This window comes from Rhincodon typus, chromosome 35 (assembly GCF_021869965.1).
Source record: "Rhincodon typus isolate 14 chromosome 35, sRhiTyp1.1, whole genome shotgun sequence".
Lineage (NCBI taxonomy): Eukaryota > Metazoa > Chordata > Chondrichthyes > Orectolobiformes > Rhincodontidae > Rhincodon > Rhincodon typus.
The window spans coordinates 6,091,293-6,114,730 of record NC_063366.1 but is presented as its reverse complement, the minus strand read 5'-3'; the positions used below and the strand labels follow the sequence as shown (position 1 = coordinate 6,114,730).

The 23,438-nt window shown below is 42.4% G+C and overlaps 1 pseudogene; it reads left to right on the top strand.

Moving 5' to 3' along the window:
- Positions 1-2: 2 nt before the first annotated feature.
- On the top strand, positions 3-22,793 carry LOC109915363 (annotated as a pseudogene).
- Positions 22,794-23,438: the final 645 nt, after the last annotated feature.

Below are 23,438 nucleotides of genomic sequence, written 5' to 3'. Positions count from 1 at the left end.
AGATGGAGGAGGAGCATCCGGGAGGGCATCAAATGCCTCAAGACTTGCCATCGAGAAAAAGCAGAAGCCAGGTGAAAACAACATAAGGAGTGCACTGCCACACTTCTGTCCCAAGTGTAGCAGACTCTGCGGAAGCCACATCTGTCTGTACAGCCACTTACGGACTCACCCTGAAAGTAGAAGAAAGTCATCCTCATCTATGAGGGACCACCAATGATTACAGCTCCGGTCTACATAAAGATGAAAGGGCTGATCTCCAAAGTTGATATGAGGGTGATTGGGCATCAAGGCAACATTTGACTGATATGACATCAAAGAGTCTCAGCAAAACTGGAGTCAAAGGCAAACAAGTAAAGAATACTTCACTCATTGAGTTATACTGAGCACAAAGGAAGACGGCTGAGCTTATTGGAGATCAATCATTTCAGAGCCAACACTTCTTCAGGGAAGTGTCCGAGACCAATCATCTTCAGCTGCTCCATCGATGACCTTCCCTCCATCACAATGTTAGAACTGGGGATGCTCACTGATGGTTTCACAATGTTCATCACCATTTCAACTCCTCACATAATAAATCAGTCTTGTCTGAGTGCAGCAACCTGTACAACATCCAGATTGGACTGATAAGCAGCAAGCAATAGTTCTGCTGCACAAGTGCCAGGCAATAATCAGCTCCAACCATCGCGACTTGATCTTAAACATCATTATCATCACTGAGTTCTCTATTATCAAGAACCTAGAGGTTACCATTGACCAGAAACTGAACTAGAAGGACCATATTTATACTGTTGCTACAAGGGCAGGTCAAAAGCTTGGAACTCACCTCCTGACTCCCCAAAACCATCTGCAAGGTGATGTAAAACTCCCCACTTGCCTTGATGAGTGCATCTCAAGAAGTTTGACACCATCCAGGCCAAAGCAGCCCACTTGACTGGTCTCCCATCCACCACCCTCAACATTCATTCCATTCACACAGATGCTAAGTGGTATCAATGCATCTCATCTATAAGGAGTACTGCAGAAAGTCACCAAGACTCTCTCAACAGTCTTTCTTCCTAAGTCTTCTAAACCCTTGGCCTCCACCATCTAGAAGTACAAAGGTAACAGATGTATGGGAACATCATCATCTGCAAGTACCAATCCAAGTTGCATACCTTCCTGAATTAGGACTATTTTGCTGATTCTTCAGTATCACTGGGTCAAAATCCTCAAACTCACTCCAGATTGTGGATGTCCCTACACATATGGACTTAAGTGGTTCAAGGAGACAATTCAACACCAACTTCTCAAAGACAAATTGGCAATCAGTAGGTGGGTAGTTTATCGCCATAACCAGAAAAGATGGGGAGTGAGTGAATCTGGATTGAAATGAGGAGAGACAGGAATATTTGGGAAGATGAAGTGTGAGATCATGGGGGACATTCACTGTGTGAACAGACTCTCTGTCAAACAGGGCGATGGACAATCCAGAGCAGGATCTCTACTGTCCTTCACTGACCTTTTTAATCACCCCTTTGTACACAGCCAGTAGGATGTTGATGTCGGAGATAATCCAACCTATTCAACCATGAGGGCATCACTGCTGAGCCCGGGGTGGTTTAAACATGGAGAATCTTTGTCCTCCGCACAGTGTTTACTGACTTTAGACCAGGAGTGATGAAGTTGATTGGTTTCTCCCAATTGATGTGAATATTAAAATTATTCATTTGGACCATTTCCTATTTGCTCCGAGCTTCTCTGATCTCGGGGTTTCTACATCTTGCTGTCAGGAGGCCTGGACACAAATCCCATCAGAGTCTCCCAGACTGTGCTGCCTTCAATGTGTAAAATATCAGGCTGGCTGTATAACAGGTGGCTGGTCAAACATCCCCCATTTCAAACTCTCACCAAGAGATTCACATTCACCCCAGAGAGAGAGAGAGAATGGAAAGCTGAATTCTGTATTTGCCATGATGGACCCAGAAAAAACATAGGGAGATGAGAAAAGGATCAGCAACATTCTATGTATCCATTGTCCCTTTTCCAATTAGGAACTGGGAATCAAATACTCCAAAGGGGAAACAACTGCTGTTTACATAAAGCAGAAAGGGTTATCAAGACTCGAGAATTCTGAGGAAGGGTCACCGGACCCGAAACGTTAACTCTGTTTTCTCCTTCACAGATGCTGCCAGACCTGCTGAGCTTTTCCAGCAACTTTGTTTTTGTTCTATCAAGACTTTATCTTATTTTTGAACTTGAACATTGATTGTTTGCTTCTCACTGCAGAACAGAACGAATGACTAGCAAGTCTCAGAAAAACACCCAGTAAAGTGAGAGGCAGTTGTCTGTCAAGTTACTAGGAGGAACAAAGTCAGACAAGTGGAGATTCAGGCTCTGCGACTGAAACTCTGTGTGAGCATGGACATACCTCACCCACCAGCCCCAGAGAGTCGAGTTACTGGGATCCTACTGCTCCCTCACAGTAAACACATTGCCCAATCAGACTGCCAATTCAGGGAAGCTGTTTTGGGAAATGTTTTGTTCCTTGCTTAATTATGCTGACAATTTATCTGTCATTTCCAAACTGGTGCACCATAAAGAGATATCCTTTCTCTGCTTCAGAGTGGATGACATGTGCGAGCTCACTTATTCTACCAACATCTAGGCTTTAATGTAAAATCGCAGTAAAAATAATCCAGGTGGAAAGCAGAGGGACACCAGATGGTATTCCATTCACCTCTTTGAGTCATCGATCATAGAGTCATACAGATGTATATCATGGAAATAGACCCTTCAGTCCAATTTGACCATGCCAACCAGATATCCTAAATTAATCTAGTCCCATTTGCCTGCATTCGGCCCATATCCCTCTAGACCCTTCCTATTCATTTACCCATCCAGATGCCTTTTAAAGGTTGTAATTGTACCAGCGTCCACCAAGTCCTCTGTCAGCTCATTCCATAAATGCACCACCCTCTACGTGAAAAAGTTGCCGCTTAGGTTGCTCTTAGATCTTTCCCCTCTCACGCTAAATGTACACCCTCCAGTTTTGGGCCTCCCCACTCCATGCCCTTCATGATTTTATATACCTCTGTAAGGTCAACCCTCAGCCTCCGATGCTTCAGAGAATATAGCCATAGTCTGTTCAGCCTTTCCCTATTGCTCAAAGCCTCCAACCCTGGCAACATTTTTGTAAATCTTTTCCAAGTTTCACAACATCTTTCCTAAAGCAGGGGGAGAAGAATTGCATGCAGTATTCCAAAAGGGGTCTAAACAATGTCATGTACTACTTTATTTATTCTGGTCATCCAGGCATTAGGGAGCTTTACTGAGAGGATCTTGTGGCACAGACTGGTGACACTTCTTCTGAGCCAAATAATATGGGTTCAAGTTCCACTTCCTCCACCAGTATGTAATAACATCTCTGAACAGGTTGATTAGGAAGCTGTACATGAAACTTCAGTCACAGGGAAAAGCAATGCAGGAACCTGGAAACAGTGCCCTACCTCCACTCAGGCCTCTAGCTTTTTCATTGTCACCCAGAGGGAAAGTCCAGCAGTTCTGGTACCAGTAGAGAAACAGTACACTGTGGAATTTGAGCACCAATATACCAGTTATGCTGGGTGTGACACCAAAAATATTGCCCATATCATCAATATGATTGGTCATGATGCCAGTAATACTGGTTGCAGTGACAGTAATTCTCATCATCATGCAAGTAGTACTTGTCATGTTGTCAGTAATACTGGTCATGGTGACAGTATTGCTGGCTGGAGCACTAGTTTTACAAGTCATGGCAGCAGAATTACTAGTTGTGGTGCCAGTAATATTAGTCATGGTGCCAGTAATACTGGTTGTAGGCCAGTGATGCAAGTCATGCTGCCAATAATTCTGGCTGTGGTTATGGTTATTATAACTTCTCTCACTTTAAACTCAAGCTTCGCTCACTTTCAAAATCAGAGTCAGTGAACATTGTTCAACACAGACCAGGAAGCGATGAGTAAATGCAGTCCTTGGCTGCTATAAAAATGCTGCCTATCAGCACCGTGGCCTGAGTGGGAATGCTGCTTACCAATACAATCACCCATCACCATTTCACTTGGTGGGAAGTCAAACAATACCAGGTTATAGTTCAACAGGTTTATTTGAAATCACAAGTTTCTGGATCACTGCTCCTTCATCAGGTGAAATGAGCAACACTTCACCTGATGTGCTGATCAGTAGTCAACACCAGTACCTCCATATCATGGCTTTCTTTCACTTGGCACTCTGCTCTCATTGGGAGTTGATTAATAGGATCTTATTTCATTTTAACGTCTCCCTGGTTGCTTTCAATATCAGCCCAGAGATCGAGGGTGAATCTGCTCATGTCCCTGCCTTCCGGGGAGGGTTATCAACCTGAGCCCCCAGTCCCTGAGGGATTGTTAAACTGGCTCAGACCCAGACTGGAGAGAGACCAGTTCTCCTATGAAACACTGACAAATCCATCAAGTAAAGTTCCAGGAAAGTTCTGTTCTCACCCTGAGCTGGAGAACAGAGAGTGAGAATGGAAAGCTGAATTCCGTACTCCACAGGAGAGACCCAGGAAAAAATACAGGGAGGTGGAGAAAAGAATCAGCAACATTCTGGGAATCCACTGTCCCTATTCCAATCAGAAACTCTGAATAAAACACATTGGGGTAAAACAAGTTCTGTTTACAGACTGGAGAAGCCAATAATATAACAGTCTTTGAAGACTGTGCCCTACTTGCATTGAAACTTGATCCTTTCCTCGATCTTAACCTGCAGGTTCACTGTTTTATTCCAGAGATGATAGGTTTATTTTAAAGGAGATATTGACCAATTTAGGCCTCAACTTACTAGAGTTTAGAACATAAGAACACAAAAATGGGAGGAGGCCATTCATCCCCTCTAGCCTGTTACACCATTTAACAATATTGTGATTGACCTGTAGTCTAACTCTACTTACTGTCAAAGGATATGCCGTGGACCTGTATCTATTAATACTTCTGCTTAACATAAATTTATCTATCTCAGATTTAAAATTAATAACTGGTCTACATCCACTGACATTTATGGAAGAGAATTCCAAACCCCTACCACCCTGTGTGTACAAATGCTTCCTAGCATCTCTCCTGAATGATTTGGCCTTAATTTTTAGATTATGTCCCCTAGTTCTAGAATCTCCATCGAATGGAAATAGTTTATCTTTATCTAACCTATCTTTTCATCTTAATAACAATGATTTTAATCTGATTACCTCAATCTTATTGAGTAGGATAACAGGCTTGAGGGGCTGAATGGCCTACTCCTGTTCCTTTTTCTAAAATCTAGTGAGTACAAACTGTTCAATAACTTTTCATAAGACAAGCCTATCATCTCTGGAATTAATCTAGAAGACTTACAGTTTAAGCTTTGAACCTTCTGAATTCTAGAGAAAACTGGCCTAGTTTGTATAATCTCTCGTCATAACTTAACATCTGAAGTCCAGATAATCATTCTTGCAAACTGTTTTGAGCCCCAACGCAAATACATCCTTCCTAAGGTGTGGTGCCCAGATCTGCTCACAGTTCTCTATCTGGGATCTGACCAGGGTTTCGTGTAGCTGCAAAGTAATTTCTGCATCCTTCAGTTCTCTAGATACAAAGGCCAGAGTTCGATTAGCTTTCTTCGTTATTTTCTGCACCTTTTTGTGACATTGCAAAGATCGATGCATCTGAACCTCAAGTCTCTTTGGATAGCCGCTGTATTTAACTTCATACCTTCTTGAACCTACCCTTATCTATCCTGTTTTGGTCCACTCACACCTGCTATATTGAAGTCCAGCTACAACATTTTTCCCAATTAACTTTGCCTATCAATACCCCTTTGTAATTTTATGCTATCGTCTACTTCTACACTGTCTACAATGCCACTTAACTTTCTATCATCAACACGTTTGGATTTATGACTTTCTATGCCATTATTAAAGTAATTAATAAATAATGTAAATAATTGAAGCCCTAACATAGATCCTCACATGGAGATCCTGACAGAACAGACTGACACATGCAATTTTCTAATCCAGATGGACAACTCATATATCTTGGGAACTCTGAAAGCTTACAATTCGGGCATCTACAATGTGTTCCCCTACTTCCTTTAATATCCTCAGATGGAAACTGTCAGGTCCCAGGAACTTGTCACTCTATTTTACTTAATTCCTTGATTATTGATGTTTTACTGACTTTAATGTTATTCAGTTCAATGTCCCAATCCACTATTCATTTCTTTGGAAGTTCTAGCTAGCTGTGATCCTTTTCTACTGTAAATAATGAGGTGAAGTAATTATTCAACATGCTGTCATTTCCCCATGATCATTCAATCTTTAATTGGCCGGTATTGCCCCTGGCTACCCCGTTTGTCTTTATTTAACTATAATATTTCTTCTTCTTGATTTTGAAGTCCATTTCAAATTTCCTTTCGCAACCCCTTTTAGTCACTTTTGTAAACTGCTTTGTGGCCCTGTGCTGGTCTTTGCATTTTTCCAATTCAGCTTTTTTTTTGGCATTTTCATAAACCCTTTCTTTTAGTTTATGCTGCCTGTTATGCGGAAATCTAATTGAAGTACATAAGATGCTGAAGGGGATTGACAAAGTCGACGTAGAGCAGACACTTCCTCAAGTCGGTCAATGTAGGACTAAGAGGTCACAGTTTAGGATAAGGGTGAGCAGATTTAAAACAGGAATGAGGTGAAATTACTTCTCTCAAAAGGTTACAAATCTGTAGAATTCTCTGCCGCAGAGGGCAGTGAACACCGGACACTGAACAAATTTAAGGAGATAGACTGATTTTTAGCTTGTAACAAGAAAAAGATTTAGGCAAGAAAATGGAATTGAGAACCAAATGATATCACCCATGATCAAGGGACTAAAATGCCTGCTATTGCTCCAAGTTCTTATATTCTTATGTAAAAATATGAGCAATTGCCTAGTCTCAGTGATGTGGAAGCTCAAGCGCAGCCAGGTGATTTTTCAGGCTCTGAGCCAGTATGGCTGGGTGTGAGAAGAGACATGGAGCTTCAGTCACAGGGGATTCCCTGGCTCGATGGCAATGAGGGAGTGGGGGATATGCTGAGCCATGAGGCTGTACATTGTATTGGAATATAATTCTGTTGCAGTTGATGGCTCACAGGGCCTCATGGCTATCCAGTTTTGTTTTGTTAGATCTGTTCAAATCCTACAGGAGGAAGGGATGTGACAGTGTCTAGTCCATTTGGATTAATGGAGAAATGTGTTCTCACACAACAGTTACTGGTAGAAGGAGAGTGCAGTGAACTGGGCTCTCTGTACCCGACTCTCACCATCAATCCCCCCTACACACTAGGTTCTCTGTACCCAACTCTCACCAATCCCTACATTGGATTCTCTGTATCCGACTCTCACCGTAAACCCGACACTGGATCCTCTGTACCTGAGTCTTATCATCAACCCCTTCACTGGATTCACTGAAATTAAAAGCCCCACAGTGGACTTTCTGAAAATAAATCCACTTCATAAGCCCCCACACTAGATCTCTTTATTAGATATAGCTCATGGATTATTGTCTGTGTGAAGAATCTCTCCCCATGTAACTCTGTCTTCCTGTTCTGAATGTCTGAGCTTAGTTTAAAGCTACTGTCAGATTTTCTTTGCCCAGACTGTTTAATGCTTTATAAATCCCATCAGGTGCTTCCTTTCCTGGTAAAATAGCCCAATTCTCCCTTCTTCATAAGTCAGAGCCCTGGCCCTGGGGGTAAGCCTGGGTGCTTTTCTCTCTCTCTCTCTCTGCACTCTCCTGTCCCCATCACTCCACCCCACCTACCTTCAAGGGGCCTGAGTGTCTCCTTTGTGTCTGTGTCCTGAATTGGATTTAGTACCAGGAAGAACACCAGGATCTGCGGAATTCCCAGCCAGCCAAGGTTTAGCAGTGACCTGCGACCCATGAATGGCATTAACTTCCCCCAGTTCACATTGAACCGATTTTCAACAACTGCTGATGCGGGGACACTCAAGCTGCTAAATCGAATGAATTAAGCCTTTCTTGAGAAATCATGAACAAAGAATTCAGACAATCAACCGCTGACAATTATTTATCGATGACAAACCTCAATTATTAGCACTTTTAGTTAGTTCTAAGCATTGATGATATAAATAGAAATAGACCGTTTTTCCCCAAAATGTATGCATGTTCCAAAAAATTGTAAAACTATGTTCATTATTAGATCAAACATGGCATTACTCTAAGTAAAAAATGTGTATCTTTCAATGCAGTATGTGGCTCTCTGAGCTGTTTCACTACATTTACAACTAAAGGCTATCTTTACAATACACATCATGTCAATCAGACAACCAACTCCAGGAGTTTTATAAGATCACCAATCTCTAAGCGCACCATGATAGAAGGCCTTTACTCATTCAGCATCTATGTTGACTCTCAGTCCTGAAAATAAAAATCACTCAGTCTCAGGCATTGTCATACTTTCCTCTTTGTCATTGGTATTGAAAACTCCAGAATAATCTTTGTTTTCACAAACCATAGGGCCATCTGTCCATGTCCAATGATATGGTCTAGGAATGTGATTAGACATTTGCAAATTTACTCTTAGCCAGGTTTATCAGCAAGCCTGCTTATTGAAGTCATTCAAACAATTCCAACAGATGCTCTAAGTATTCTTTCCATGTGTGACTAAAAATCACAAGATCATCTACGTACACCACACAACTGGGTAATACCAAAATGGCCTTATTAGTTAGTCTTTGAAATGTGGCTGGCACATTTTTCATACCAAATGGCATGAATTTAAACTGGTAAACTCAGTGTCAGGAAAGCTAAAATTTCCTTTGCTTTTCAGATAAAGGTACCTGCAAGTATCCTCTGAGTAAGTCCAGCTTAGAAATATAAGTTGCTTCTCCCACGTTCACAATAGAGTTTTCCACCCATGGAATACGATATAAATCGCATTTCGTAATTGCATTGACTTTGCGATCATCTACACATAATCGTTGGACAGCATCTGGTTTTGGCACCATCATTATGGGTGAGCTCCATTCGCTGCAAATCACTTCAATTCTGTTGTCTCTGAGCATGGTTTCGATCTCTTTTTGATTCTGTGGCAATTTTAGACGTTCAGTTCTATAAGGATGTTGCTCAGTTGAAGCAGCATTTCCTATATCCTATATCATGCAGAATCAATTGAGGACTTCCCAGCTTATTTGCACGTATCTCTCCATGTGATTGTAATAACTCATTTAAGTCATTTTGATTTTCCTCTGGAAGGTAAGTCAATAATTTATCCCAATTTTAAAGAACACTCTCATTGTCCAATTTAATTTGAGAAATATCAAATTCTGAATCATCTGAATTTAGTTCTTCACTCTGAGTTGTAACAAGTAACACATTCTCCTTTTTCGTTCCTTCCCTATCAAAATACTTTTGAGCATTAGATACGTTAGGGACATTTAAGCGACTCTTGGTTAGGCACATGGATGATAGTAAAATGTAGGGTATGCAGGGTAGTTTGATCCTGGAGTAGGATAATAGGTTGGCACAACATCGTGGACCAAAGGGCCTGTACTATGCTGTACTGTTCTATGTTCTATGTTCATATTTGCTTGACAAACTCTGTGAGTTTTCCTTCTATCTGGAGATTTAATCAAATAATTCACCCAAACAATTTCATTTCAGTTTGATAAGGTCAACTAAACCTTGTCTTTAAAGGTTTACCTACCACTGGGGTGAATGTAAATCTCTTGGTGAGAGTTTGAAATGGGTGATGTTTGATCAGCCAACTGTTAGACAGCCAGCCTGATATTTTACACATTGAAGGCAGCACAGTCTGGGAGACTCTGATGGGATTTGTATCCAGTTCTCAGGATGTAGAAATCCTGAGATCAGAGAAGCTCGGAGCAAACGGGAAATGGTTCCAAAGGACAATTTTAATTTTCACATCAATTGGAATCCAACAGCTTCATCACTCCTGATGTAAAGTCTTGTAAACACTGCAGGGAGAAGAAGGATACTTCATGTTTAACCTACCCCAAGCTCATGGTTGAATACGCCGGGTTATCTCAGACCACCAACTTCCTACTGGCCGTGTATAAAGGGGTGATTAAAAATCTCAGTGAAGGACAGTGGAGATCCTACATTGGATTGTCCATCCTTCTGTTTGACAGAGCGACTATTCACACAATTATTGTCCCCCATGGTCTCACACTTTATTCGCCCAAATATTCCTGTTTCTCTTAGTTTCAATAACGAATCCTGTTCCAGGTTAGTGATAGATGGGGTGTGACCAGATTAGTATTCCAGATTAATAATAGATCCCAGGCTATAGATCTCGATTAATCCCGTACTGCGTATGTCCCAGGTTCCTGTTCCAGGTTAGTGATCGTCTGTGTTAACTCTCCAACCCCTAGATTGTGTGCGAGACTGATTCTGTGCTTAATTCCTATACATGAGAGGCTGCAGCATCTAATTCTAACCCAGTTGAATATATTTCTGTTTATAATATCAGACAGCACTTTGACAGTGTGATAAAGTGGTGGATTGTGGAAGACTATCATGGTGTGGATGGGGCCTACTTGAAGCACATAGTAATCTGTGTAAATGGCTAGTAACCTGTCTCTTGTTTGTTTTACAGACAGTGACACATTTTCACCAGTTTCTGGCATTCGTGATATGCCTAGTATTGTTACTAGTTATTAGGTTACTAGTATTGTAATGGTAAATGGAGTTCAGGTTGATTATTTTGACACTAATATCAGTCAGACCATCCCTAAACTGCACTTCATGGCAGACTCTTTTGTTGTGGAATACTGGAAATGTATCACAAGGCTCATGAAGACACTATCAGAAAGTGCAAAACAGCTTCTGAGTACAATGATGAAAAGTACAAACCAGACAATTAGGAAGGTCAGTGTGTTATGAACCAAACCAAGCCCCTCAAAATATATCAAGGTGATAGCCTAGACCCTAACTTTTTTATTTTATTTAAAGGCAAATGTAAGGCACTGTGTTCCACATATGATTTGATTGGACCACTACTAGGGTTTAAGCAAAACACATTTTATTCATACAACGCAGTTAAAACACAAACAAAGAAAAGGAATAATTGGCATGACTTTAACACTATTGAAATACTGAGCAAACTAATATGCTATTTAACGAGTAATCATCAACTGTTCCAATATATCAGCATCCCGTAAACAAAGCCTTGGCAAAAGCAAATTCTGCAAAATAGATTTTCCTCATGTGCTATCTCCTCTCCAGTCCAGGAAAAACACCAAAAGAAACAATCTAGCAGCAAAGAGAGAACTCAAGCTTTTTGCTGCAGCAGAGAAAGTGAGTTGTATCTATGAGCTTCAATAGCCAACTCCAAACCCCAACTGAAAGCAAAACCAAAGCCTTGGGTCTCTGTGAGCCTGACTCCACACACTGATGTTTCTTTTGTCACTTAAATAACACTGAGGGAGCTCAAAGCTGTTTACCAATTGCTTCCGAATCAGACATCTCTCCACCATGGTGTCAAAACCCCTATTCAAGAGAAAGGCATGGTATCATAAGAAGTGATGCTGAATTATCCATTGACTCTGCTGAATACCAAGTGTGAGACAGCTAGCAAGCCATAGTTATATGGCAGACTGTGATGTACATTGTATGAGACACCATGAGCATGGAAACAGGGAGTGTTATTCTGTTCCTTCTCTTTTTTAGAAAGTTTGTTAAAATGATGAAGTTCAGGAGATAGATTTGTGATTTAGCGAGTGGGAGACTGGTGAGATAATTGCAACCATCCAGGAATGGGCAGCTTGCTGCAGAACTCCAATCACCTCACTGTGTTTTAATTCACATATATATTTATGGAGTGGGCTCGAACTTGTTCGGTATTACAGAACGGACAATGTGGACCCAGGAGGCGGTGTGAAAAGAGAATAGGAATCTTTTTAGTAAATATCTCAGAGAGATAAAGTGGAGAGGATCAAGTATATGGGCAGTCCCTCATTCATGAAGAATTAACATGATATTAAAATGACTCTCTGTGTGTGTGCATGTGTGCTTGTGTGTGTGTGTGTGTGCGTGTGTGTGTGTGTGCATGTGCGCTTGTGTGTGTGTGTGTGTGTGTGTGTGCATGTGTGCTTGTGTGTTTGTGTGTGTGTGTGTGTGTGTGTGTGTGTGTGTGTGTGTTTAGAGGAAGGATCCATGTTCCTGTTGAAACTATCTTGAGTCAAAGACAATTAATTCTCTGACTGATCTACCATGAGCACTCAACTCAGTCCATCCCCCAGCACTGACCCCTGGGTCACTCCACTCAGACCATCCCCCAGCAATAGGAACCTATGCAGGGTGGCAAGGGAAAGAGAAATAAGGACAAGAAAACAAGACAGAAAAGTGATAGGCAGAGAAATCAAGGGCCAAGATCAAACAGTAATGTTAAAAAAGACAAGCTCAGAGTATAACGGGACCTTGATCCAATGGGCAAATTGGCTGAAAAGTGGCAGGTGGAGTTTAGTTTCGATAAATGTGAGGTGCTGCATTTTGCCAGAGCAAACAAGGGCAGGACTTATACACTTAACAGTAAGGGCCTGGGGAGTGTTGCCGAACAAAGAGACCTTGGGGCGCAGGTTCATAGTTCGTTAAAAGTGGAGTCACCGGTAGATAGGACAGTCAAGAACGCTTTTGATATACTTGCCTTTGTTGGTCAGTGCATTGAGTATAGGAGTTGGGAGGTCATGCTGCAGCTGTACAGGAAATTGGTTAGGTCATTTTTGGAATACTGCATTCATTCTGGTCTCCCTGCTTTAGGAAAGAAGTTGTGAAATTTGAAAGGGTTCAGAAAGATTTACAAGGACGTTGCCAGGTTTGGAGGGTTTGAGCGATAGGGACAGGTTGAATAGGCTGCGACTATTTTCCCTGATGCATCGGAGGCTGAGGGGTGACGTTATAGAAGTTTATAAAATCAAGAGGGGCATGGATAGGATGAATAGCCAAGGTCTTTTCCCCAGGGTAGGGGAGTCCAAAACTAGAGGTCATACATTTAAGGTGCGAGGGGAAAGATTTAAATGGACCTAAGGGGCAACTTTTTCATGTGTGTGTATGAAATGAGTTGACAGAGGAGGTGGTCGAGGCTGGTATATTTACAGCATTTAAAAGGCATCTGGACAGGTTTATGAATAGGGTTTAGTGGGATATGGGCCAATTGCTGACAAATGGAACTAGATTAATTTAGGAAATCTGGTCAACATGGATGAGTTGGACAGAGGGTCTGTTTTCCGTTCTGAACATTTCTATTACTCTATAACTCTCAATAACATGGATGAATTAATTGTGCAACTAAACAAAAACAGATACCATATCATCTGAATTAAGGAGACCTGACTGCAGGGTGACCTGAAATGCAAAGTGAATATTCAGGAGTATTCAGTATTTAGGTAGAACAGGCAAAAAGGAACCGGTGGTGGAGGTGCATTGCTGGTTAAAGAGGAAATTCATGCAGTAGTAAGGAAGGATATTAGCTCCAATGATGTGGAGTCTATATGGGCAGAGCTGAGAAGCAGAAACGTTAGTGGGTGTAGGGGTGATGATGAGAATCACATTAAACAGGACATTAGAAACACATGCAATAAAGGAACATCTGTGATTATGGATGACATTAATCTGTACATACTTTTGGCAAATCAAATTAGTGCCAATAGCATAGAGGAGGAATCTTGGAGTCTTTACGGGATGATTTTCTGGACCAAATACATTAAGGAACCAACTAGACAACAGGCCAAATGAGATTGGGTATTGTGCAATGAGAAAGGAATAATTGGCAATTCAGTTGTGCCATGCCCCTTGTGGATGAGCGGCCACCATACGTTAGAAGACCTCATCAATATGGAGGGTGATGTGTTTGATTCTTGCACTAGGGTCCTGAAGCTACATAGAATAAGCTTACAAAGGAAATTAGAAATAGTAGCAGATCCAAGGACGAGGTGTACATATTGGCCAGAAAAAAAAACAGACCTGAGGATTGGGAACAGTTTAGAATTCAACAAAGGAGGGTAAAGGCATTGATTTAGAAAGGGAAAATAGAGTACGAGAGTCAGCTTGTGGGGAACATAAAAACTAATTGTAGAAGTTTATTTAGGTGTGTGAATAGATAAAGATTGGTGAAGACAAGTATAGGTCCCTTACAGTCAGAAACAAGGCGACTTATAATGGGGAACAAAGAAATGGTGAACCAACTAACTACAGAATTTAGTTCTGTGTTCACAAAGGGGGACATAAAGTTCATACCAAAAATGTCTGGGAACACATGGTTTAGCAAGAGTAAGAACAGAAGGAAATCAGTATTAGTAGTGATATAGAGTGGGGGAACATGATGGGAAGTGGCCATGGAAATAATGGATGCATTGGTGAGGAATCTTCCAAAATTCTATCGACTGTGGAACAGTTCCTGCACATTGAAGATTAGGTAACATAACCCCCCTGTGTTAAAAAGGAGGCAGGGAGAAAACTAGAATTATAGACCAGTAAGTCCAATGCTGCATCTGGGGAAAATGCTAGAGTCCATTATAGAAGATTTAATAGCTGAGTGCTGAAAAGGAGTAGCAGGATCAGACAGAGTCAGCATGGTTTTACAAAAGAGAGATCACGCTTGACAAATCTACCAGAATTCTATAAGAATGTAACTCGTAGAGTTGTTGAGAAGCAGCCAGTGCAATGTTGTTTTATTTAGACTTTCAGAAGTCTCTTGACAATGTTCCCACATAAGGGATTGTCATGTAAAATTAAAGCACAGGGGATAGCAAATTGAGATGGATAGAAAGGAAACAAAGCAGTCTTTTTCCAGTTGGCTGGTGGTGAATTTTGGGGTACTGCAGGGATCAGTGCCAGGAACTCAGCCATACGCAATATATATTAAAGATTTTGATGATATAACAAAGTGTAATGTCTCCAAACTTGCAGATGACAGAAAGCTGGGTGAGAAGGTGAACAGTGAGGAGGATGCAGATATGGTATGTTGGCATTCATAGTGAGAGAATCTGAGTGAAGGTGGCAGGGATGTCTTGCTGCAATTATGCAAGAGCCTTGGTGAAACCACTCCAGGAACATAGTGTGCCATTTTGTTCTCCATATCTGAGGACGGATATTCTTGTTCTTGAGTGAGGGTTTACCAGACTGATTCCTGGAATGACAGCACTAATGTATGAGGAGAGGTTCAATTGATTAGGATTATATTTGCTGGAGTTCCGAAGAATGAGTGAGGATCTCATAGAAACCAATAAAAGTTGAACAGGGCAAGACAGGGTACTGCAGGAAGGATGTTCCCAATGGTGCAGGAGTCCAGAAATGGGAGTCACAGCCTAAGGATAAGGGATAAACTATTTAGGATTGAGATGAGGAGAAATGTCTTCACGCAGTAGGTGGTAAACCTGTGAAATTCATTACCTGTCCCTCTAAGCTGCCAACCTGGACACCTGGCATTAGTATCTCTTTCTCATTGCAGCTGCATACACTCCCCATACACACAGAGCTGGGCATTAGATATTTGCCAGCCACTTTGCAAAAACATTTCTCACACAGCGACGGGGCACCCAGCTCACATACTAGACCAGGCAGTATCCCGGGGCTGTTTACTTCCTCTCACTTTGAGCCTGTCTGGATGCTCACTACAGCCCTGCTTTTTTGTGTTTCTTCCCTCAGTCAGAACGACCAGACTTGTATTATTTTTGTCTTGCTATACCTTTAGCGAAGACACAAAGCCAGGAAGGTTGTCCTGGTTGAAGCAGTCCTCAGCCAAGTCAAGGCAGACAGCCATGAGAGAGGGGGTCCCAGCACAGTACGTCAAGGGGCAGCCCTGATACTTGTCTAGGGGCTTAGACACAGTCATTCATCTGCTTGGGACAGTCAGGGTTAGGATCCTCTCCCTGTAAGCAGTGAGGAGCTGAATGCCAGGCAGCTCACCACCCATTTGACTCTTTTTGCCTTATTGTGGGCTGTTTTCTTCTGGTATTAGAGAAATTGAGCAATTAAAGACAAACAAAGTAGGTGGCACGGCTGTTAGTTCTGGTCCAGGTGGGATAAAGCTGATGTGTCTCTGAGCAGTGAGTAGGCAACATACAGACCATGCAGGGTTAGTGCTGTGGGATATTAGGGAGGGATGAGAGGCAGCGAGAGAGCAAGAGAGGGAAGATGTTGCATGTGATAGTGTAAGTAGTCAAGATGAGCCTTGATGGGAAGTCGGTGCATTGGCTGAGATAGACTGTGTGTGAAGCAGCAGATAACTCATAGAGGCCCTTACTCTGACAGAACAGAGAAGGTCAAGGAGCTTCTTCCTCCACTTGCTGGACCTTCCCTCAGACAGTTGACACTGCACTGAACCAGGGGCAACCACACAACAGGTTGTCAGGCTGTGGGGTATGGCTTCCTCTGCTGCTCCTTGGGGAAGAGAACACCTCTCCTCTATATCAACCACCTACTAGCACCTCCAAATGCCAGTCCACAAAGCGAGATACTAAATTCCTCCTCTGTGCTAGTTATCACAAAGTGTGCAGGACAGATCTGGACAAACAGTTCTTGCCTGGCTGTGCAACCTTCTCAATTCTCTGGAAGTTGGCAGCAGCTTTAGGGATGCCAGTCCATTCTGGGATATCCATACAGTGGTGAGCTCTCACTATTGTCAGTGGGAGAATTGGGCTTGTAATTGGGTGTAAGGGGTACGGTTTGGCAGTTATTGAGGAGAGTTTGGGACAATAGAAAAGGAAGACCCATTAGGCTCCTTGAATCTCAATGAAATTGGCACTTCCTGAAAAGAACAAAATTCAGCCTGTGGCTGTAGTCCATTCTTCAGCCCCATTACTGTTTGGAAGGATGTTCCTGGAATTTGATCCTGTGATTGTGGAGGAATAGTGATGTTGTGCACATTCTGATGGACTTGGAGAGGAACGAGTAGGTTTGAGGGGTTCTCAAATAGCTTTACAACTTATCCTTTTAGGTAGAGCTTGCAGGTTTAGGAGGTGCTGCGTTGAGGAGCCTTGGTGAGTTGCTGCAGTGTACCTGGTAAGCAACACATACTGCTATCACTATGCATTGGTGCTGGTGGGAGTGAATGTTTAAGATGATAGATGGAGTGTCAATTAGGCAGTTGCTTTGGCTGGATTCTCTCAAGCCTCTTGCCTGTTGCTGGAACTGAAATCATTCAGGTAAGTGGAGCATATTCCATCACAATTGATTGTTGTTCCTTTTTTGGTCACTGACAGGAATTCACATTTTTCAATGGGTTAGGATTGTGGAGGTGAATGAAAACAATACAATGAGGAAAGGTTCCTTGAAGAGATCAATTCGGTTTGGATTTGATGGAAAGGACTATATCAGCCTCGAGCCAGACAGAATGAGATGGGTCACATCCAGTAACAATGCAGGGAAGATAAAGGAAAAATTGGATTCTGCTAGATCCTGTAACAAGTTATGGAAAGAACATCTGGAAGAAGTATGTGTTCAGTATTTAATGAGATATTTGCAAGCTGGAAAGAAATACTTGAAAAGGAACGGTATTTATTTTGTTTTTTACAACCCTCTGGGACAGTGCACTATAGATCAAACCTTGCTATTCCTGGAATCATACCAAATAGTAAAGTTTCTTTTTAAGGTATACACAGTGCCTCAACTTACCTGACTTTCAGAACAGGGTTTATAGAAAGCACAGGATAACACAGTGTGGAGCTGGAGAAGCACAGCAGGTCAGGCAGCATCAGAGGAGCAGGAAAGTTGATGTTTCGGGTCGGGACCCTTCTTCAGAAATGGGGCTATTTTTTATGGGGGAATGGGGGAAGGGACCCCTGAAATAAATAGAGTGAGGAGGGGTGGAGCTGGGGGAGGTAGGTGGCATGGTAATAGCTGAGTGCAGGTAGGCAGTGGTGGGGATTGGTCAGTGAGGTCGGAGGAGCAGATAGATGGGAGAGAAGATGGACAGGTTGGGTCAAGGAGGTGGGGATGAGAGGGAGGGTTGGTCATGGGATGAGGCCAGGGGTGGGGAGATTTTGAAACTGGTAAAGTCCACATTGAGACCATTGGGTTGTAGGCTCCCAAGACGGAATATGAGGTGCTGCTCCTCCAGTTTCTGGATGGCATCATTGTGACACTGGAGGAGGCCCAGGATGGACATGTCACCCAGGGAGTGGGAGGGAGAGTTGAAGTGGTTCGCAACTGGAAGGTGTTGTTGTTTGTCGCGAACAGAGCGCAGGTGCTCTACAATGTGGTCTCTGAGCCTCCGCTTGGTCTCACCAATGTAGAGGAGGCCACATCGGGAGCAGCGGATACAATAGACCACATTGGCGGATGTGTAGGTGAACCTCTGTCTGATGTGAAAGGTGTTTTTGGTTCCTTGAATGGGGGTGAGGGGGGAGGTGTAGGGGCAGGTGTAGCACTTCCTGTGGTTGCAGGGAAAGGTGCCAGGGGTAGTGGGGCTAGTGGGGAGTGTGAATCGGAGTCGCGGAGAGAGCGGTCCCTACGGAAGGCAGATAGGGGTGGGGAGGGAAATATATCTTTGGTAGTGGGGTCAGTTTGCAGGTGGCGGAAGTGGCAAAGAATGATACGTTGAATCCAGAGGTTAGTGGGGTGATACGTGAGGACAAAGGGGGATTCTGTCTATGTTTTTGTTGAGTGGACAGGACGTGAGGGCAGAGGTGTGGGAAACGCAAGAGATGCAGTCGAGAGCATTTTTGACCACTGAAGAGGGAAAGTTGCGGTCCTTGAAATAAGAGAACAGCTAGGATGTTCAGGAGTTTTTTTTTTATGGAGGAGGGGGAAGGGAGCTCTGAAATAAATAGAGAGAGGGGGTGGGGGTGGGGCTGGGGAAGGTAGGTGGGATGGTGATAGGTGAGTGCAAGTAGGCAGTGGTGGGGATTGGTCAGTGAGGAGGGAAGGGCTTTTATTTTTTTATGGGGGAGGGGGAAGGGAGCTCTGCCCCATTTCTGAAGAAGGGTCCCGACCCAAAACATCAACTTTCCTGCTCCTCTGATGCTGCCTGGCCTGCTGTGCTCTTCCAGCTCCACACTGTGTTATCTCTGACTCCAGCATCAGCAGTTCTTACTATCTCTTATAGAAAGCATGGATCATGTTTCTGTGCAAACCTAGAATTATTACTTATCACAAGTAATTAGACTATTGCGGACTATTGGTATATAACTAACTAAAACTCTAATCCATTAATCCCTGAAACACACACAGACAGACAAATGGGGAAAATAGATCATTGAAGGAGGTAGAGAACATCTGGAAAGTCAGTTCAGTGGGCTTTGCTTTCTGATTCCAACGTTGAGATCATCCTATGTCAGTGAGCCAGACACTGGAGTTCAGTTGGATTTCCCTGGAAGTTACCAATAGATTGTTAGAAGTACGGAGTGACTCATTCACTTAGTAAATGTCCCTGATTTCTCACTCCAAAAGTCATAGCCCACAGCAAACGCAGCGGGAAAGGTAACTGGTTGTCTTCAAGTTTAAAATGAGTTGTTTTTGGACTGTTGAAAACAGGTCGCTTCTGCTGGGGAGAACATCAGTACATTCTTCTATATGTGTGTCTCTCTCTATAGCTGTGTCTGTGTAACATCTGACCTGCTAAGGTAACTAAAAACAGATCAGCTTAACTGGTAAATGACTCTTCGATTCCTGATCATCTGCACATTGCAGAAACACACAACCATCAAAAACAGAGTTCGCAACAGCTATCAATTTCCTTGTGACGTTATGCAACTGTCCTGGAAAGTCCCAGTTTTTAAAAACTATTCTTTCTCCTTACACTCCACAGTTTATAAAGATACAAAGATACAAGCAACACAGTCCTTACAAAGTTTTTGATCCCATGTTCAGATCTAACTTCGCTGATCTATGAAACCATTCTCTGATTCCAATCAGTGTCTGTGTATTGTTTGTGTTTCCACCCTTTCCCATCACAGTTCAGCCTGAAGTGTTCATCTCCAGGAGTGAGCCCAATTGTCAGGACAAGCCGCTCACTCTCTCCTGCCTGGTCACCGGATTTTATCCTGTAGACATCGAGGTGACCTGGCTAAGGAATGGAGAGGTCATGTCTGAGACACAATCCTCGGGGATTCGACTGAACCATGATGGGACTCATCAGATCCATAAAAAGATTGAAATCAGCGCTGGAGATGAGGATCAATACTCCGGTCAAATTGAACACAGCAGTTTGGCACAGCCTAAGCTCTAACAGTGGGATAAGGAACTGGAGTTTGTGTGTGTGTGCGTGTGTGTGTGCTTGTGTGTGTGTGTCAACAGGTTTAACTCTGTTCCACCATTCAATGAAGTTAAGAGTTTGTCACCGCAATTTCATTTAGCATCATAATGATTCAAAGTACATCATTTAGTCTACTCTGGTATTCAACATGATTGTGGCTGGTCATCATCATTGAATTCTCTTGCCTCTCTACTTCTAAGGAGCCTTGATTCCCTGACCAACCTAAACACCTCCCTGTCCTAGCCTTAAGGACATTCCACAGTGAGCATTTGCAAAGCCCTGGGTAGGAAAGTTTCAAAGATTCACATGACTGTTTGTAAGAATTTTCTCTTCATCTCTATCAGAACTGAATGCCCCTTAAATATGAAGGACAAAACAATGTGTTATTATGATCTCAGCTATTGGACAGGTTATATCCTAAAAGGAAATCTGACTTGATGGATCATTTGCTTAACATTTTTATCATTTATAGTGCTGGATACAGACCGAAACATATTCACATGAGCCTGCAGATCGTCTATAAACAGAACACAGGCTTATTACACACAAGAAACAGAAACAAAATTAGATGACTGAGACAGAAAGATATTAACACAAACAACAAAACAAAGTTTCAACAGAAACAGAAATTGCTGGAGAAACTCAGCAGGTCTGACAGCATCAGTGGAGAAAAAGCAGAGTTTTCTTCAGAAGGGTCACTGGACTCAAAATGTTAACTCTGCTTTCTCTCCACCAATGCTGCCAGATCTGCTGAGTTTCTTCAGCAATTTCTGCTTCCATTTCAGATCTGCAGTATCCGCGGTTCTTTGTTTTATATTAAAGCAAATTGCATCTTGCTTCCCGAGGCTATCTTTTTACAAATACTCAATTCAAGAGCAATTTCACTGCCAGCTTAACCCTTCAGTTTTCACTTATACAAATCCAACCACTCTCTCTTTGATCAGCTGAGCCTTGTCTCAGTGTTTGTCCCTCAATCTCTGGACAATTGTGGGAGCCTTTCTTTGAGCTGGATTCGCACACTTACTTCATGCCCTAACCATGCCTTGGCCAATTGCAGTAGCTTTTGACTAAGCTCTTGGTTGCTTGTACCATCGTGCTTCTTTTGTAGCAGTGCCTGAACTGTCATTTGCCTCAATACTCAGTCAACAAAAATGAAATGTATGTTTCCCTTAAATCTAGACAAAAGACCTGTTTATGACCAAGCATGGACCTCTCCTGAACAATGTAAATGAGTTGGAACAATCCCAAAGGATTTATTGAAATATTTCAGGATCAGCACAAATCATTTAAAAAGGTGGTAAGGGCTCTTGTGGCACAATGGTAGTGTCTCTACCTCTGAGCCAGAAGCCTGGGTTTAAGTCCCACCTGCCCCAGAGGTGTGTCATAATATTCCTGGACAGGTTGATTCAAAAAAAAAACTCAGTCTAATTAAAGTTAGAACTCAGTTCGGTACAGCCTTCATGCGCTCTGTTCTAATTGACTGTGGCATTGTCTCTCACTGACTCTAGTTAAACTGTTGGTCTAGCTCTCTCACTTTATGTGCACGAAGCAGGGTCTGACAACTTCTCCTTGTACTTTTTTCCTCTCTGGATGTGTGCTGAATTTGGTAAAAACCAATTTTGTTTTCACAATTCTATCATTAAAATGTCCATAAGCTTTCAGGAAGATTGCATGCTCCTCAGGAGCCTATAATAGGTTATTTTTGGGTCCCCCGTCTTCCGTAAGAGGCACCAATTTCACAACTTTAGCTGATAAAGCAATCTTATTTTGACTTCTTATTCGAAGAAAAGAATACTGCAGAAACTCAGCTGGTCTGGCATCATTTGTGGAAAGAGAGAAACAAAATCAATGTTTCACTTCCAATATAAATCGCTTCAACTTCTGAACATTTCCCTCTCCATTGATACTGCTAGAACTGCTGAGTACTCCAGTATTTTCTCCTCCGATTCAGATGTAGGGACACTACCACTACACCATCAGAGCATTAATTGGCACTTTATAACCTTACAAAATTGAACAAAGTGAGCTCACTTTACTGCAGTCGTTTTATTCCTCATCCCTTTGAAGTTTGATGTGAAAACCATCCAGTGATACTGCCCCCTGGGCTGTCCATTTTAACCCTGGGTATTGAGCAAGAGCAGCACACAGGGACATCAGGGAGAATGGGAACTGAACTGTCTGGGAAGGTAACCCCCAGGATTGGAACAACGCAGTGTTTACTCCCATCAATGGGATCTTTAGTGACTACACTGGAGAGTGAAATCAGGTGAGGGTCAAACCAGTATTTCAACTAATCCCATCAATTTTCAATGGGTCGGGTCAGTTAAAATTGTCCCCAATCAACACAGAACCTAGAATGGATCTGGAAACAGAGACAACACTGATATTATTCCATTCTGTTTCAGAAATACTGGAAAACAATTGGGGACACTCCCATCTTAGAAGTGTCATTGCATCAATGATCATTCTACTGGCTGTTATTTTTGGGATAATCAGAATAATCATCTGGAAAAGGCCTGGAGAGTTAAGAAACAGGGAGAGGCTAATGTATAACTGAGGGGACAGAGTGAGTGTGGGGTAATCTCCAGTACTGGAAGTACAGGGCACTGTGCTGAATGGAACTGATTGAATTCCCACACACATATACAAATATATAAACACGTCTTGTTCCCTGTCTGATTTTCCCTTGTGTGGTTGGCCCAGACCAGGTCTAATATTGATTATTAAATCCACCACAAACACACATCCTCTCTGACTGAATATCAACCTCCATTCCCTCACACTTGTTGTGTTCTCACTCTCAGAGAATGGATTATTCCACATTCTAATGGACATTTATTTTGTTTCTGCTGATTCACCAAATGGGACCTACACAACAGCTCACAGTAAGCAACTGAGGGAACAGTGTTGGGAATGGTTAGAGGGGATTGGAGGGTGTAGAATTACATTCTCCTGGGAATAATATTGTGAGGTTCACTTGGCACCCTCACCCTCCACTCCCTCTGTGCTGTGTGAGTCTGTTTAGTTAATTTCGGGAAGTTGATTGAAACCTGGGCCCAGAGAGTGATAGAGAATATCTCACACTGTCTGTTTTTATATCTTATTACAGTACTCACAATCTGTTTTTATTTTCTCAGCTTCTGAAGTCTCAGTTCCAGCTTCCTTCACGATTCAGTCAGTGACGTTTTGATTTTTCTGATAT